At 48.9% G+C, this 18,438-nt stretch overlaps 1 protein-coding gene across 1 annotated transcript in view; it reads right to left on the bottom strand.

The window, feature by feature from the left end:
- Window positions 1-17,571, bottom strand: part of GLIS2 (GLIS family zinc finger 2) — a 196,620-nt gene extending 179,049 nt beyond the window's left edge. Inside the window, exon 1 of the mRNA XM_086941393.1 lies at window positions 16,961-17,571. The gene's annotated coding sequence lies outside the window, so the exon portion shown is untranslated. The remainder of the gene's footprint in view (window positions 1-16,960) is intronic.
- Window positions 17,572-18,438: the final 867 nt, after the last annotated feature.

Below are 18,438 nucleotides of genomic sequence, written 5' to 3'. Positions count from 1 at the left end.
GAAATGCCATCGGATGAGACCAGAAGCCTTTAAACATGGAATGGCCTTCCAGAGAACCTCATCAATGATTACTGACTCTCAGTCAAGTTCTTGTCAGGACCCCTTAAATGCACTCATTTTCTTTAGATATTTTAGTAAAATTTTAAACACAGCACTAAAAAAGGTCTCTTTTCTTTAACCCCTTCCATGCTGATGACGGAACCGTTCCGTCATCAGCGTCGGTTGAGCTGTGCTGATGACGGAACCGTTCCGTCATGACTCCGTCCGCGCAAGGCGGAGTCAGCACAGGCGGGGAATACGCCCCGCACGCAAGGGGTTAAAGATGGTACCATCTTCTCTGTAAAAGGCAGGGACTAATTGAACTGGTGTGCTCACCATGGACGGCAGGAGTGCAAGTCCTTTTTCATTTACTCCGTGCCTGCACTTGAGGTTGGATGGTAATCCAAAAGTGTCCAAAACCGAGAAGAATTTCCAGGGCAAGCTTAGCAAGATGGAGGGAATTCTGCTGGTGAGATTTACTCGCAAAATTAGTATTTTCCTCCAGAAATTTTGAAGATGTACCACCAGACTCTAGATCGGGTCCCTACTACTAGGGTGAAGCAATATCTGCTGCAAGACATAAGTGCAGATAGATGAAGCCAGACTTTCTCAGATCAAGAAAATCTTCACAGAAATACCAAACAGCTTCTAGAGATCGAATTTTTAAGCAAAAGTTCAATTAATGTAGAATCGCCAGTCAAAGGCCTTTCTATCTAGTAACAAGGTTGGTAAGCTCCAAATTCACAAAGCGGGCCATACCCTAGTTAGGGATCTTGTCAGACCCTAAGAGACATGACAGTAGAGAAGCCATTGAGAGATCCACTATGTAAAGAAAAACTGTAAATTCCTTGGAAGAGAAAAACACCCATTTTCATTGTATTCATGCTTGTACTGTCTTGTGCCAGCTCTTTATCCGTTTGTATGATGATGCTTGTTTATTATTCTCTTACAAAATTGAATAACGGAAGGAGAGAGAAGTAAGTGACCTGGCTTTTCTGTGGCCCGTCCTTACCCCTAACCTCAGCAAGACATAAGGAGTAGTTTCTTACCTGTAACTCCAGTTCTGTAGTAGGGGTATCTTTGTTATAGTCATAATCTAGTGAATAGTCCCGCTCATGTGCGGGGACCCCGGAGCAATCAAAAATAATCTCTAAAGCTGTCTTTTTGTGCAGTCCTGCATAGACACTTAAGAGAGAATTTAAAGACAAATAATGCAGCCTATAACTGCCAGGGTACACTGTCCAGTACTTTAACTAGATATTCCACCAATACCATCTTCAGCACAACCTACCAAGTTTCCTTCATAGAGAAACTTCCTCTTTTACCAAGAAAGCCTCTGGAATGATAGAGAGGAAGGGGTGGACAGACAAGCCCCATAGGCTGCAATTATGTGGCAAGCCATGTCTTCCCTGGACCGGAAACAAGCTTCCGAGGACCGGTTTCTGGCATTCCAGCTGTCTTCAGCCATCTTCAGCCCGGCTTGCTTGAATCCAGTGGCAGAGTGAGCAAGGAACTTACGTCTGAGCATACCCTGCCACACTGGCAGTTCGGGCTGGACTGTTCCCATGAGGCACTGGGTCAGACTGATTTGCATATAGCCATGTCTGAACTGGGGTGGCAGAGTGGGCTAAAGAACGGTGATGGATTAAACCCAGATCTTTTGACTGGGTGTGAGTGTTTGATTGATTCAGATGCTCCGTCCATCACCACCCCCTTTTGTATCGCTTTTGGCCGCCATAAGTGTGGCAGGGTATGCTCAGACGTGAGTCCCTTGCTCACTTTGCCACTGGATTCAAGCAAGCCGGGCTGAAGACGGCTGGAATGCCAGAAACCGGTCCTCGGAAGCTTGTTTCCGGTCCAGGGAAGACATGGCTTGGCAGTTCGGGCTGGACTGTTCCCATGAGGCACAGGGTCAGACTGATTTGCATATAGCCATGTCTGAACTGGGGTGGCAGAGTGGGCTAAAGAACGGTGATGGATTAAACCCAGATCTTTTGAATGGGTGTGAGTGTTTGATTGATTCAAATGCTCCGTCCATCACCACCCCCTTTTGTACCACTTTTGGCCGCCATAAGTGTGGCAGGGTGTGCTCAGACGTGAGTCCCTTGCTCACTTTGCCACTGGATTCAAGCAAACCGGGCTGAAGATGGCTGGAATGCCAGAAACCGGTCCTCGGAAGCTTGTTTCCGGTCCAGGGAAGACATGGCTTGGCAGTTCGAGCTGGACTGTTCCCATGAGGCACAGGGTCAGACTGATTTGCATATAGCCATGTCTGAACTGGGGTGGCAGAGTGGGCTAAAGAACGGTGATGGATTAAACCCAGATCTTTTGACTGGGTGTGAGTGTTTGATTGATTCAGATGCTCCCTCCATCACCACCCCCTTTTGTACCGCTTTTGGCCGCCATAAGTGTGGCAGGGTATGCTCAGACGTGAGTCCCTTGCTCACTTTGCCACTGGATTCAAGCAAGCCGGGCTGAAGACGGCTGGAATGCTAGAAACCGGACCTGGGAAGCTTGTTTCCGGTCCAGGGAAGACGTGGCTTGGCAGTTCGGGCTGGACTGTTACCATGAGGCACAGGTTTTGGAAAAGGGGGTGGTGATGGACAGAGTTTCTGAATGATGCAGAATACTCCTACCCAGTCAAGAGATCAGGGCTTGATCCATCACCGTTTTTTAGCTCACTGCTCCATCCCAGCTCAGAACCTGGCGACATGCAAATTAGTCTGTTCCTGTCCCAGTGCATGATGGGAACAGGGCAAACCAAACTACCAAGCCAATTCTTATACTGGGAAGGAAACAAGCTTCCGGGGACCGGTTTCTGGCATTTCAGCCGTCGTCGGCCCAGCTTGCTTGAATCCTGATGGTGCAATGAGCAAGGGACTCACGTCTGAGTATACCCTCCCACACTTAGTGTGGACAAAATCGATTTTGGAAAAGGGGGTGGTGATGGACAGAGTTTCTGAATGATGCAGAATACTCCTACCCAGTCAAGAGATCAGGGCTTGATCCATCACCGTTTTTAGCTCACTGCACCATCCCAGCTCAGAACCTGGCTACATGCAAATTAGTCTGCTCCTGTCCCAGTGCATGATGGGAACAGGGCAAACCAAACTACCAAGCCAATTATTATACTGGGAAGGAAACAAGCTTCCGAGGACCGGTTTCTGGCATTTCAGCCGTCGTCGGCCCGGCTTGCTTGAATCCTGATGGTGCAATGAGCAAGGGACTCACGTCTGAGTATACCCTCCCACACTTAGTGTGGACAAAATCGATTTTGGAAAAGGGGGTGGTGATGGACAGAGTTTCTGAATGATGCAGAATACTCCTACCCAGTCAAGAGATCAGGGCTTGATCCATCACCGTTTTTTGGCTCACTGCACCATCCCAGCTCAGAACCTGGCTACATGCAAATTAGTCTGTTCCTGTCCCAGTGCATTATGGGAACAGGGCAAACCAAACTACCAAGCCAATTCTTATACTGGGAAGGAAACAAGCTTCCGGGGACCGGTTTCTGGCATTTCAGCCGTCGTCGGCCCGGCTTGCTTGAATCCTGATGGTGCAATGAGCAAGGGACTCACGTCTGAGTATACCCTCCCACACTTAGTGTGGACAAAATCGATTTTGGAAAAGGGGGTGGTGATGGACAGAGTTTCTGAATGAGGCAGAATACTCCTACCCAGTCAAGAGATCAGGGCTTGATCCATCACCGTTTTTTAGCTCACTGCACCATCCCAGCTCAGAACCTGGCTACATGCAAATTAGTCTGTTCCTGTCCCAGTGCATGATGGGAACAGGGCAAACCAAACTACCAAGCCAATTCTTATACTGGGAAGGAAACAAGCTTCTGGGGACCGGTTTCTGGCATTTCAGCCGTCGTCAGCCCGGCTTGCTTGAATCCTGATGGTGCAATGAGCAAGGGACTCATGTCTGAGTATACCCTCCCACACTTAGTGTGGACAAAATCGATTTTGGAAAAGGGGGTGGTGATGGACAGAGTTTCTGAATGATGCAGAATACTCCTACCCAGTCAAGAGATCAGGGCTTGATCCATCACCGTTTTTAGCTCACTGCACCATCCCAGCTCAGAACCTGGCTACATGCAAATTAGTCTGTTCCTGTCCCAGTGCATGATGGGAACAGGGCAAACCAAACTACCAAGCCAATTCTTAAACTGGGAAGGAAACAAGCTTCCGGGGACCGGTGTCTTGCATTTCAGCCGTCGTCGGCCCGGCTTGCTTGAATCCTGATGGTGCAATGAGCAAGGGACTCACGTCTGAGTATACCCTCCCACACTTAGTGTGGACAAAATCGATTTTGGAAAAGGGGGAGGTGATGGACAGAGTTTCTGAATGATGCAGAATACTCCTACCCAGTCAAGAGATCAGGGCTTGATCCATCACCGTTTTTTAGCTCACTGCACCATCCCAGCTCAGAACCTGGCTACATGCAAATTAGTCTGCTCCTGTCCCAGTGCATGATGGGAACAGGGCAAACCAAACTACCAAGCCAATTCTTATACTGGGAAGGAAACAAGCTTCCGGGGACCGGTTTCTGGCATTTCAGCCGTCGTCGGCCCGGCTTGCTTGAATCCTGATGGTGCAATGAGCAAGGGACTCACGTCTGAGTATACCCTCCCATACTTAGTGTGGACAAAATCGATTTTGGAAAAGGGGGTGGTGATGGACACAGTTTCTGAATGATGCAGAATACTCCTACCCAGTCAAGAGATCAGGGCTTGATCCATCACCGTTTTTTAGCTCACTGCACCATTCCAGCTCAGAACCTGGCTACATGCAAATTAGTCTGTTCCTGTCCCAGTGCATGATGGGAAGAGGGCAAAGCAAACTACCAAGCCAATTCTTATACTGGGAAGGAAACAAGCTTCCGGGGACCGGTTTCTTGCATTTCAGCCGTCGTCGGCCCGGCTTGCTTGAATCCTGATGGTGCAATGAGCAAGGGACTCACGTCTGAGTATACCCTCCCACACTTAGTGTGGACAAAATCGATTTTGGAAAAGGGGGTGGTGATGGACAGAGTTTCTGAAAGATGCAGAATACTCCTACCCAGTCAAGAGATCAGGGCTTGATCCATCACCGTTTTTTAGCTCACTGCACCATCCCAGCTGAGAACCTTTTCCAAAAACCCATGAGGCACAGGGTCAGACTGATTTGCATATACCCATGTCTGAACTCGGGTGGCAGAGAGGGCTAAAGAACGGTGATGGATTAAACCCAGTTCTTTTGACTGGGTGTGAGTGTTTGATTGATTCAGATGCTCCGTCCATCACCATCCCCTTTTGTATCGATTTCACCGGCGGCAGTAGAGACAGCGGCGGTCAACAGTTAATTATTAATTCAATCTACATTGTAAATGACTAATATCTGCCGCCCAAGCCATTCTTAAAGCTTCAGGGGCTGGGAATAGTCTGAATTGTCACCCTGGTAGGAGTGTGATGCTTAGTAGTTGTGTTGTTAATGTCATCGGCAACATGGCAGGGTCAATGTGTGGTGCAAGCTTCTGTACCCTCCTGATGAGAGCTCTGGCACTAATTTGTTTACAAATTAAGCACCGATCACAATCCATCTACCACACAGACAATTCTGTGATTGTCCAATTAACTAATATACTGGTCAGACATGAATCCTCTTATTCACTCACCTCAATGGTGCTGATATTTTCATTACTGAGATGATTGAGTTGGCTCACTGAAATTCAAGCTACATTCAAATATTTGCTGCAGGTGCATGAACCCACTGAGCTATTTAATAGGCTAATTACGTTCCATTTGCTGTGCGGGTGCAGGTGAATATTACCATTGCGCAGGTGTTGTTTGTTCCATAGCCTAGTTTATTTTTCTTCAAGTAACACTAACAGGAACAAGAAGTCACGGATAATGCCTGTCTCTGTTCCTCCTCCTCCGCACTTTTGTCATTAGCAAAATTTTACTTCAGAGCAAGATTTCCAGTTGATTCTTGGACTGCTGAGTTCTATCAAGGGTTTCACATGTTCTGCCTCCAAGAGATGGTCTCCAAAATATAAAGTGGCGCCACGGCTGTTCTTTTAGTGATCTCAGGATATGGACGGGGCATTGAGGGAGATGTAGGCAGCAACTTCCGGCTTCAAGTTCGGTTCCCGTGTTAGGGGTGGTTCTGATTTGATGTAAACAAAGTTTTATTCCGGCAGACAGTTCAACGAAGGCATCCACAATGTTACTCCTCCTATATGCCTGTCCTTCAAGTCCACGTTTGGAAAATACCATTGACCAGCTACTGTAACGCAAGACCTAAACTCTGGGCTCAACGTGGAGATGTGTCTGTCCCTCCTCCCCTCCAGTCTCACCACCATCAGAGCTGCACCAATGCGCTGCTGACGTGATTGCATCAAATCAGGACTGAACCTGCCCCTTTCCCCCTGATAGTACTGTTTCCTCTGACTAAGGCACCCAATATCCCCCACATTCAGCATATTTACTGCATCAATGAGACAAAATAGTCACACGCTCCAGCGGAAAGGCCCTACTTCTTGCAGACGAGACCATCTAGACGGTGTAACCAGGGTCAGGCTAGGTTGGTCACAGAGAGTGATGTCACCCACAAAAGTCACAGGTGCTGAGGCTGCCTGTCCCATTCTCACATATATATCGCAATAAGCCCCGCTCCACTCCAAACGACCCCACTCCATGCAAATCTACCCCACGACCCGCAAATATACCCCAGTCTACTTTCACTGCCCTCCTATCTACCCGACTACACCAGTCTGCCCCGCTCCTCTCTTCTCCACTCCAATCGACCCCACTCTAATTTACAACACTCCATTCCAATTTACTCCACTCCACTGCAATCTAGCCAACTCCTCTCCACTCCAATCCAATGTACCCCACTCCACTCCAATCTACCACTCCAATCTACCCCACTCCAATTTAATCCAATATACCCCACTCCGATCAACCACAATCTACACCACTCCACTCCACCAAATCTACCCCACTCCACTCTAATCTATCCCACTGTACTCTACCACACTCCACTCTTCCTAAATCTACCCCACTCTGCTTCACTCCAATCGACCCCACTCCAATCTAACCCACCCCACACCAATCCACCCATTCAAATCTACCCCACCACACACCACTCCAATCTACTCCTATCTACTCCACCCCAATCTATCCCACTCTACCACAATCCACTTCACCCCACCCCACTCTACCCCACTGCACTTCAGGTTACCCCGCTCCAGTCCAAACTACCCCACTCCAATCATCCCTCATAAATCCATCCCACTCCATTCCAATCTACCCTACTCTAACCTGCCTAATCTACCCAATTCCACCCTAACATATCCCGCTACATTACACTCCAATCTACCCCACTATACTCTTCCCCAATCTCACACTCCACTCCAATCTTGACTCCACTCTAATCTGTCAAACTCCACTCAACCCCACCCCACTCCAATCTACCACACTCTGTTCCACTTTACCCTATCTACCCTAATCCACTCCTGTCTACAACATTTCAACCAAATCTACCCCACTCCAATCCAATATAACCCACTCCACCCCACTCCAATCTACCCTATCGCACTCTACCCCAAACTACCCTTCTCCAATCTTCCCTATCTGAACCGCCCCACTCCAATCTACCCCAGTCTACTCCACTTCAATCTATCCCACCCCATCCTAATCTACCCCATATGATTCTGTCCAACTCCACTCCAATCTACCTCACTCCAAACTACCCCACTTCACTCCTTTCTATCCTACCATAACTCACCCAATCCATCCCACTCCAAACTACCCAACTCCACCCTACTCGACCCCACTCCACTCTAATCAACCCCAATCCACTTCACTCTGCTCTCCTCCAATTGTCCCCACTCCCCTCCAACTACCCCCACATATCCACTCTACTGCAATCTACCCCACTTCTATCTACCCCACTCCACACCAATTCAACCAAACCCACTCCAATCTTCTACACTAAGCTACCCAACTCCCCACTTCAATCCACCCCCGCCATTCTACCCCACTCTACGCCAATCTACCCAACTGCACTCTAATCAACCCCATTCCATTCTACCCCAAATCTAACGCACTCCGATCTACAGCACTGCACGCCCCTAACTTTTAGCCATGGTGAACAGTAGCCATATTGGAGTACATAATGGCTAAAACACATTGTCAAAGCCAATAGCTTTTGCATAGGTGCAACCTATTGGCTTTGTCAATGCTTGTTTTTTATTGTGTGCTAGGAAAAAAACATCCTACAACCTCTTCTCTTACATGGGTACTCCGCAGGATTGTCACATACATTTTCTCACTTTGAAGTCAAAGAAATAAAAGTAAACACCAAGCTCCCTCTGAAGACAGCTTGACATTTGACCTTTGTCTTTGAATGCACAGCACATGTGACCAGGAAAGAACAAGATTGAAAGGCATGTTTACAGAAGGAGAGTGCATGGAACACTACAGAAAACAAGGTTTGGGCAACTGGAGGGTTGAGCTCAAGGTGGGAAGGCTAAAACAAATAAAGCCAGCAAATAGAAAGCCAGAATATGTGAGTTAGAAACCACAAAGCCAATGGTCAGAAATGGACAGAATGCATCCCTTGGTCACCTTTCTGAATGTCCCCAATATGTCTTTAGCAAACCAGAGAGGGACCTAAAAAGGACTACATTATATCTGTAATGCATGCATGAGATAAAAAAGTGTTATGATTTACTGTACTTTAGAAATTCAAAATAGTCACTCAGAAACAGTAATGCAGGCACTCTATATGAAGTAGGATGTTAGATCAAATAGCCAGTAGCATGAGGTAAGAGAGAAATACTCCTCTAGGTTCAGCCAAAGTCCACTAAAAATCTTTGAAATAATTAATAACAATATGTCACGTACAACGCTGTACTGTCAGCAAGACGTAAAAAGGGTCCTGTTTATGTCACACCCAACATTATTGGTAGTAACGCAACAGATAAGGCCCATGCTATTTCACAGATTAAGTTGATTAAGAGAGCATTGCTGGGATTTAAATCAATTTTGTGGCCCTGTGTTGAATAAGGACAATGCTTGCTTAGACACCACAGCAAATGGAGCAGGCAACGAGATCACCCTTTGATCTTCAACTCAAGCAGACTTTACTTTATGGTCGGTCAATGGATGCAAAAACTAATTGGTAACACCGATGTCCCTGTTTGGGCAATGAATGACAGTAAGTGGATAAATGTTATTATGTTAGGGGTCAGCGATGTCTTCAGGAAACTTAGTGTGAATATAGCGTGTAGAAATTAGATAGATTTCCAAAGTGATAGATTGAAGAGAAAGCGAATGCCACAAAGTTACATCTTGTCCCGTCCAATTAAGAACAATCATTGGCATAGTCAATAGGTCTAGGTTTAATGTGCTAACGTTTGAAGCTTTAGCATTTAAGGGATATACAGTAAAGAATTCAGCAACAGCAGAATAGAGAGGGCTATAGTTATTTCTCAAGCAGTTCAACAGAAGTACTGATGTAGAAGTAGAAGGATACAAACATCCAATAGCATTAGGGGAGAGAGGATACTCTACTGGGGTGACCAAGATACAACAAAGTCTCAAACTAACGGCTGTTTGAAAAAAGTCAATGGTTTTAAACGGCAGACCCAAAAGCCCACTCTACGGCCACACTTCTCGTATTGTTAGCAAAAGATCTGTTTGACAACTACGCTGTCCATAAACAGATATACAAAAATAGACCTTGTAGTCAGTCAGCAGAGACAAAGGTGAATTTAAGGAACACTGCACAAGAGAACACGCAGTCATCTGTCCCAAGAGGAACCCTCAACTTCGACAGACCCCAAAGAAGAGTTCCCTAACTCTGACTGATCCAGGTATTCACTAGCCTAAAGGGAGCCGCAGCAGGCTGCTGGAATGGCAGGCAGATGTGTGAATGAAGGGGGTGCAAACATGAGCATGAAAACTGTGCCCACTACAAGATGCTGCATGCCCGCCAGCTGCATCGGAAAGTCACCTCTCTGAGAAAGTGTGACCCCTGGAGGTTCCCTTGCACATCAATAAGAGGCACAAGGAGAGAGCATTCACACATCCTTGTAGCATACTTGGAAAACTTGTGTAGCAGTAAAGCGCTATCCAGTGGATGAGTTTGAGTACTATAGCCAATGGGATCCATTTTGGATGCCCTCGTTTAGCCTGGAACAATATGGAGGATGGAGACAGCTTCTTTGGAAGTGTACTGTGTGCATTCCTGTAGCTGGATGCTGAGGATCCAAACATAAATGTGGGAAGGATGGAGACAGGCTACATTTAGAAATCCTATGAAGTCTTAGTTTCCAAGGGACTGATGATCAGTTCTACCTGAGCATTGTCATTTGGGTCACGGTTGAGGCCGGGGCTGCAGTTTCTATTGTTCAAGGTGAGGACATTTCTAGATCAGGCTTTCCCTTTTGTCTGTTCCTAATTACTACTTTAGAAAGGATGTGACAGCCTGGTACACATACCTCACTCACTGCATCAATGTGGTGAGTGCATCTCCTTGGAAACAGACCCTTTGCTATAAGCAGTGAGACACATCACTTTACACCAAAGCTGTGTCTGGGGAGCAACTGAAGTATGACACTTGAAAGGAGAACCAACCTAAACAGGTTCTGAAGTTTAATACGGCGGATTCACACATCCTGTCTGTACAATGTTTTAAAAAGTGGGATCCAACCACAGCACTTTGTTCCTGTCTTAGGTTCTTCTTGATCAAGAAATGGTGTGCTCTGGAAAGCACCCAAAGAGCCGCTGAATACCCAGTGTTTTAAATGGGCAGGTACTGTCCAGTATTGAGTATGGGCACTTCTTTAATTTGAAAGGGAGGGTGCCTGCGCTTTTTAGTTCTGCTGTAATACATTTAATTGGAAAATACTGGCACTTCTGAGGAGCTATAGGTACTCTGAATAGAGAGTACCAGCACTTCTGTATTTCCATTTAAAGCACTGTGTATAACCAGGGATTGTGCCTGCTTGACAGTTTCCTGGAGGTGAAAGGAAATCACCTGAAGTCTGCATTCTCTGCTGGAGCAGCTGAAGATCTCCCTGGCGCCTAGAAGCCTGCCTGCTTCGAGAGTAAAGGAGTGTGTCCGGCCTTGAAGGAAAGACTGCCAAGGAGAAGACCAGCAGGTTCCCTGTGTATAGAGCACTCAGAGAAAGTAAACAGTATAAGAGCGCAAAGCTAGGAGCAGTGGCGTAGCTAGGCACTCTGCCGCCTTTGCCGCCCGAGGCCACGCTGAAGAGCGGGGGTGTGGAGCTACCCCCGAAATGTATGCTGCCTGGAAAGGACAGCCCCCCCCCCCCCTTCTACACCACTGGCCAAGAGCAACCTGTGTTGTGAGTGGATCCCCAGGCTCTCTGCACAGTCCCTACCTGAGAACTTCTCCAAAGACTACACCAATTCAATTGTGGTCATCAACCACTAGAGGCTGTAAAGTACTACTGCTGTCATGGACACCAGAAAATCAAGAAGAACCCCTTCCATCTGTGAGTCTGATCAGTCTGGGAAGCCATGACTGCACCTCGACACTGAGAGCCGCATATGACTAGAAGGCTGCAACTGCACCTACTGGCTGTGAACCTGGTCACTCTGGGAGGCCTCAGCTGCTGGAGGGTCTGTGCCATGAACCTGGCCAAGACTTACAGCATTTACCGGATGATGTCTGCACCAAAGAGAGGTTACCATGAAGACGGAAGGCGTGGATTGCACTGCTTCACCAACCAGGTGCCCAGTAAATGTATGGATTCATTTCTGTTGGTCAAGTAGGTACAACTAACGTTATTGGGCAATATTTGTTTTCACTAGCAAGACAAATATATATATTCCACCTTTTGTGTAGATTCAACATGGTTTCAAAGTTATTAGCAAGCCAGTAAATGCCATCCCAATGGAAAGTGCATCTGAGCCATAGCTATGGACTATATATATATATATATATATATATATATATATATATATATATATATATATATATATATATCCAAAGAGTAACGGCGTTCCTCACGAGCACTCAGACAAAGTACCACACAGCAAACCACAGGATTACCAAGACGATAGATTTATTCCTTCATAAATCTCGTGACGCGTTTCGCACTCCAGAGAGTGCTTGATCAAGCACTCTCTGGAGTGCGAAACGCGTCACGAGATTTATGAAGGAATAAATCTATCGTCTTGGTAATCCTGTGGTTTGCTGTGTGGTCCTTTGTCTGAGTGCTCGTGAGGAACGCCGTTACTCTTTGGATATTGATTCCGGCTGCTCCGCCGGCTCGAGCCACACCCACGTAAGGCGAAGGGTTGCAGTAGGAGCTTTGTTGAATGTGGATATATATATATATATATATATATATATATATATATATATACTAGCAGCCCGCAATCAGGCTTCCCCGACCCCGCCCGCCCCGACATTGTCCAGCAGCCCGGGACCCCGCACGCCCCGACATTGTCCAGCAGCCCGGGCCCCCGTCCGCCCCGTCCCCCACCTGCCCCGTCCCCCGCCTGCCCTGACCCCCACCTGCCCCAACATTGTCCGTGGGTCCCCCGGAGCCTAACCTCAGCCGCTGCTCCTTCCCTGCGCTTCTCAGTTCACCGCTCCGCCGCTCCTTGCCGCTCGTCAACGCTCCTCCCGCCTGTCCTCTGGTCCTCACCGCCTGTCCGCCGCTGGTCATCGCTCCTCCCCCACGCCATATCCGCCGCTCCTCCCCGCGCTCCTGACGTCAGCACGCAGGTCGCGGCCGGCGCTTCTTCGAAGGGACTACTTTTTTTTTTAAGGTACATTTTTTAAATAACGCATATTTTTATAGTGTTTATAGCCTATGTCCATCTGCACACCCTGACGATATACAATGATGTATCAGGTGTGTGGATTGGCGCTGTGGTTCCCGAGTTTACCCGCCTCAAAGGTTCAAAGTTCTTGCTTTATAATAGTAGTATAGATATATATATATATATATAGAGAGAGAGAGAGAGAGAGAGAGGTGGTTAATTTAGGGAACTCTGGGAGAGCTGCTACTTTATATGGAGTGCATCTACATCAACACAGACACTTGAAATTGGGTCACCGTAACATTTGAGGTGCGCAGATCTCCAAATGTGCATAGTGCAAAATGTTATTTATTACCAGGACCTATGGAATTATGCAGCAGGGGAGGACCAAATTCTGCAACAAGTTTGACTAAATTATCCTGACAGCAAAGGCAAATTATGCAGCATAATGCAGTACATTTTGTGATAATATTACTTTAGTTTTTTGCTATTTTTACTCATAGTATCACTATCTGGGCAAGGATGTTGCCTCATTAGTACTTGTTTAACAACCAAATGGCCCAATAAGCAACTGAATGATGACAGTCTTGTTTTGCGAAGGGCCTTCCACTGCGCAAGAACCCTTTACACATGTTTTAAATAACTTTTGAATCATTTGAGCTAAGAACATTTTTGGGGGTTAAAATCTTCAGTTTATACAGTGAATGAAGGATTTATGTGGCAAATGCAACAACTCTACAACTATACAGAAACGCCATTGCTACAGAATCACATCATTTCATTGGCCCTATTCATTACCACTGTTGAGTGTTGGGAGGGGCCATGACAGTGGGTCATGATGTCGTTCCCCTTACTCTCAACGACAACTGTTGGATGCTGGGATGTGGGACTACATTTATGTTCACCGCCATGGCATAAATATATGGGGAAGAGAAAGAGAGGAGGGCGGATGTTAATACAATTAATTGGGAGGCTTAAAGAGAAGGTAATATGGAAACTCTACACATAGATGGAGCGGTCAACTCAACTGCCCCTGTGTCTCTAGGGGCACGTCCAGAGGGTCCTGATTTCTCATCCAGCAGCTTTACAAGTGTTAGATCTTGTAGATCTATGGTCTATGCCAAAATCCAATCTACAAGACCCAGCTTACTGCTGCTGAAAAGTTCGAAGTGCCTGATAGTCCCTAGCAGGGACCAGTTAACAGCTGTGGGAGTGTGAGGATGTAGGGCGGGGCGAAAGAAAGAAAACAAACAGCACAGAGAGGTTGGGTTTAAACAGAGGGTAAGAACAGAAAAGTGTGCAAAGAGAGGGAGCAGAGAATACATTGAAGCAAGAGAAAGAATAGACAGAAAATTGTGCATGTATGGAAAGATGAGGAGGTAAACATCAGAAAGTTTGGAGAGAGATTGTGGAATGGAGGGAAGCTGCGAGAGCTGTGCACAGAGAGGAGGCGGAAGACGAGAAACAGAACTGGGCTTATATAAGGGAGATGAAGGGTGGAAAATGTTAAACTTTGCCTAAACAGAGACCACAGGAAGTGGGAGTGAAAACATTGATGCAAAAAAAGGGAAAAGAGAAGGTAACCATAGAACTCGACTGCGATAGAAACAAGAGACAGGCAGGGCAATTGGAGAAAAAAAGAGAATTGTGCAGCGAGAGAGCTAGGGAAGAAAATGTTAACAGAGTCATTTGCTTGAAGAATGTAAAGAGCAGGGGTGCAGAGGGAACTGCACAGGGATTTGACAGAGACATGGTAAACATAATTATATTGAGAGGCAGGGTGGTGGGTTAAAAGCTACAAACAAAGAGAAAAGGGTGATTAGATAGAGTCGGGGGGAGGGGGGTATAGGAACCTGTCCACTGTGGAAAAGGACAGGAAGAAGGTAAACAGCATTGTGCGCACGGGGGAGGGTAGTTTGGGTGAACTGGGAGAAACGTGCACAGCAACAAAGGTCACTGAAGGTAAGAGAAAACTGCGGCTAGGGCAGTGACAAACTAAGAAATAATAGGATGTGTTCTGGTCGGAAGGTAACCTGCAATCTGGATAGAGACAGGGAGGGGGCAGACAATTGTGCACAGAGAGATAAAGAAGGGGAGGAACTGGTGCACAGAGAGAACTGGGCACGCCTGCTGTGGAGAGAAAGGTGATATGGGGAAACTGCGCGCGAATAGATGGCATGAACAGATATCATTCTCGATACTCCCAGGCTCAGACCTGGTGCCTGCTACATACAGCCTCACAACAGATGCACACTGCCCCTGGGGTCAGAGCTGGAAGCGTCCCCGGAGGTACAGCGGGTGCCTGCTACAAATTCAGAGGAAGTTCCTGGCATCGGGGTCTGTGCTTGCTTTCCTAGCTGGTGCCTGCAAAGAGGGGTCGCACCTGCTAAGGGCTGGCCTGCTGCACTCAGACTCTGAGCAGGGAATGCCCCCGGCACGGGGCTGGCTGACCTCTGACCCCGAGCTGGTTGGTGTGTCTGTGGCGCTCAGAGCTACCGCCCTCACAGCAGACGCCGGGCCTCTGCTCGGAGGTGTGCCTGTCCTATGGTGAGAGCGCCAGGCTCTGCCCCCAGTGGGCCGCGCCTCGGGTTGTCTTCAGTCTCAGCAGTGGGGTGACGGACAATGAAGGGGCCCCCTGCGGAATGTAAAGAGGGCCCCGAGTCCCCATATCTCATAGACGTTCATCGGTCTTTAGCTGAATGGATGCCTCTTAAATGGACGAGGGCCTCCCCTGCATCGCAGGAGCTACAGGGTCCTGCTGTGCCCTTCTGAGTCTCAGAGCTGGTATATGCCAACCCAGAGCAGGTGTTGGTGTCCGCTGCTGGTGGGTGCCCTAAACTCACGGCCGTAGGGCAGGCTTTAGGGCAGTGGGACGGGTGCGGTCGCACTGGGCGCTGACCTGTGGAGGGGGGTGCTGTGACCTCACGGGGGCGCTGTGTTTAGCAATATCTTATGATGGGAGAGTTAAGGGACAGGACACTTTTGCAGGTGGTAGGAAGAGAACCCGAAGAGGTGGTCATGGGGGAGTGATTGTCTCACAGGGCGCCATCAGCGCTGAAGCCGGTCTTGCACAGCCTATGTGTGTCCTGCGCATGCATTATACTCATCGGTGCATGCCCTATTCTCACGGCCGGTGCGTGCCCTATACTCACGGGTGCACGCTCTATACTCACGGCAGGTGTGTGCCCTATACTCACGGGTGCACGCTCTATACTCACGGCCGGTGCGTGCCCTATATTCACGGCAGGTGCGTGCCCTGTAGTCACGGCAGGTGCGTGTCCTAAACTCACGGGTGCACGCTCTATACTCACGGTCGGTGCGTGCCCTATACTCACGGCCGGTTCGTGCCCTATACTCACGGCCGGTGCGTGCCCTGGGCATGCCCTATACTCATGGCCCGTGCGCGCGCTATACTCTGCCGGTGCGTGCCCTGGGCATGCACTATACTCACGTGTGCATGCCTTATACTCAGGTTGGTGCGTGTCCTAAACTCAGTGGTGCATGCCCTATACTCACGGCCGGTGCGTGCGCTATCCTCACGGCTGGTCCTTGTCTCCTTCAGATACTGCCCATCACCCGCAGCTTCCTCGCCCCGGCAGCTCTCCCTCCATACCAAAGCAGGGTCCCTCTCGCTGGCCGCCGCGCCATCCCACCCTACCCCGCCACCTGACCAGGAAGCTGCTCGACGCGCCCCATGAAGCAGCCACCTTAAAACACCCGCAGCCCCTGCACGCATTCCTGCTGCATATGCTGCCAGCGACGCAAAGACTGACAACTTCTCCAGAAAGTTTCTACCCACACTAGACAACAACAATGCCTATTAAAAAGGTAACTGGTGCGGGGGCAGTGCCAGTCTGGCTCTTGGAGCAGGTGGGGGGAGGGTGACAAGCACTTGCCCTTCACGGCAGGTTTTGATAATAGCAGGTAAGTCTAGGTTGGAGTTGGGGGACCCACTTACCCCACTCACCCTCGCCCCTCAACCCCCCCCCCCCCCCCCCCCCAAAAATGCACAGACAGGAGACACATTACTTAAAAACACAATCCACTTCACGGAACCATAGAGTCCACGCTTAAAAGGCTGGATGGAGGTGACCACCCCGCAGGTAGCCAGAGGGGGACCCCGAAGCTTACCTTGGTCACAGCGCAGGTGGCTCGGAGTCCGGTTCCCTTGAGGGGAGGGGCCGGGGTGCGCCCCTCCTGCAGAGTCACTGGGCTCCAAAGAATGACACAGATCCAATAGAGGGGTGCAAGGAATCCTGGGGTCTCCAGCAGCCGGGCCTCTCAGAGAGTCCAGGTGGGCCGGCAGCAGCGGGTCATCGGGTCACAGGGAGGTGCGTGGGGGGGCCCTGCCCTTTGTCCCCCGCTCCCCTGCTGGGAATAGGGACCCTCCTCTGGCTTGGCTGGCTCTGATGGCCACATCTGCAGGGCCGGGGCGCCGGAGAGCAGCCCTGGCTCCGCTGGAGCACGGGGAGGGCGGGGGCTTCTGTCTGCGGGCTGGGGGGGTGCAGGGAAGGGGTGTCTGCCCCCCTCTGTACAGAGAGGAGGGGGTCCAGGGGGTACGGAGGAGAAGCAAAGCTGCAGGATCTGAGGTGCTGGCAGAGGCAGGAGGAGGAGGGGGCGGGGTGGAGAGTGGGAGGGAGGCAGGGAGGAGGGTGATTGATGGCGGCCCTGCGGAGCTGTCTGAAAATGACCAGCTCTGATCGGTTTCAGACCAAATTCTCCATTTCAAGGCTGAACCGCGGTCCTGCCAGCTCAGCCCATGCAGGCGGCTCCGCCTCCTGCCCTCCACGGGCTGGGGCAGCCAGGGGAGGGAAGAGGGAGGGCACAGAGGGGTGAGGAGGTGGGGAGGAGCACCGAAGGGGCAGGGAGAGAGACAGAGGGAAAGAGAAGAGGTGGGAAGAGACGGGGCAGGAGGAGGACACCAGGGGAGGGACCGTGAAGGGGGGAATCCAGAGAGCAAAAGGAGAGAAGGGGAGGGTGACTGGGAAGGGACAAGGCTGGAGGGAAGAATGGAGAAAAGCATGGCCCGCCGGCCGGTGCCGGGAGAGACTGGGAGCTGCTGAGCAGAGAGAGGAAAACGAGAGCTTGAGGCACAAGCACAAAGACGCAGACAGGCCAGGGGTGTCTGAGGAGACAAAGCAAGGGCGCAGAGGTGGGGACGGGTGGGGGTATGTCTGTGCAGGAGGAAAGGACCAGGATGCATGGCCCTGCAGCGAGTGGGTGCAGTGCCATACTCCCTCCTGAACACACACATACACACACACACACACACACACACATATATATATATATATATATATATATATATATATATATATATATATATATATATATATATATAATAAAAAAAGAATATATATATATATATATACACACACATATATATGTATATATATGTGTGTGTGTATATGTGTGTCTATATATATATGTGTGTGTATATATATATGTGTGTGTATATATATATATATATATGTGTGTGTATATATATATATACTGAAACAACTAAGATAAAGCAACGTTATAGTTAGGTGAAATGTCATAGAAGATGTCATGAGTGATGTAGTATGTGGGGCAGCTAGCAATGCATGGCGAGGGCGAAGGGCATGGGT

This window comes from Lissotriton vulgaris, chromosome 10, assembly GCF_964263255.1.
Source record: "Lissotriton vulgaris chromosome 10, aLisVul1.2, whole genome shotgun sequence".
Taxonomy (NCBI): domain Eukaryota; kingdom Metazoa; phylum Chordata; class Amphibia; order Caudata; family Salamandridae; genus Lissotriton; species Lissotriton vulgaris.
The sequence above is the reverse complement of the archived record's forward strand: the minus strand, read 5'-3'. Positions and strand labels throughout refer to the sequence as shown.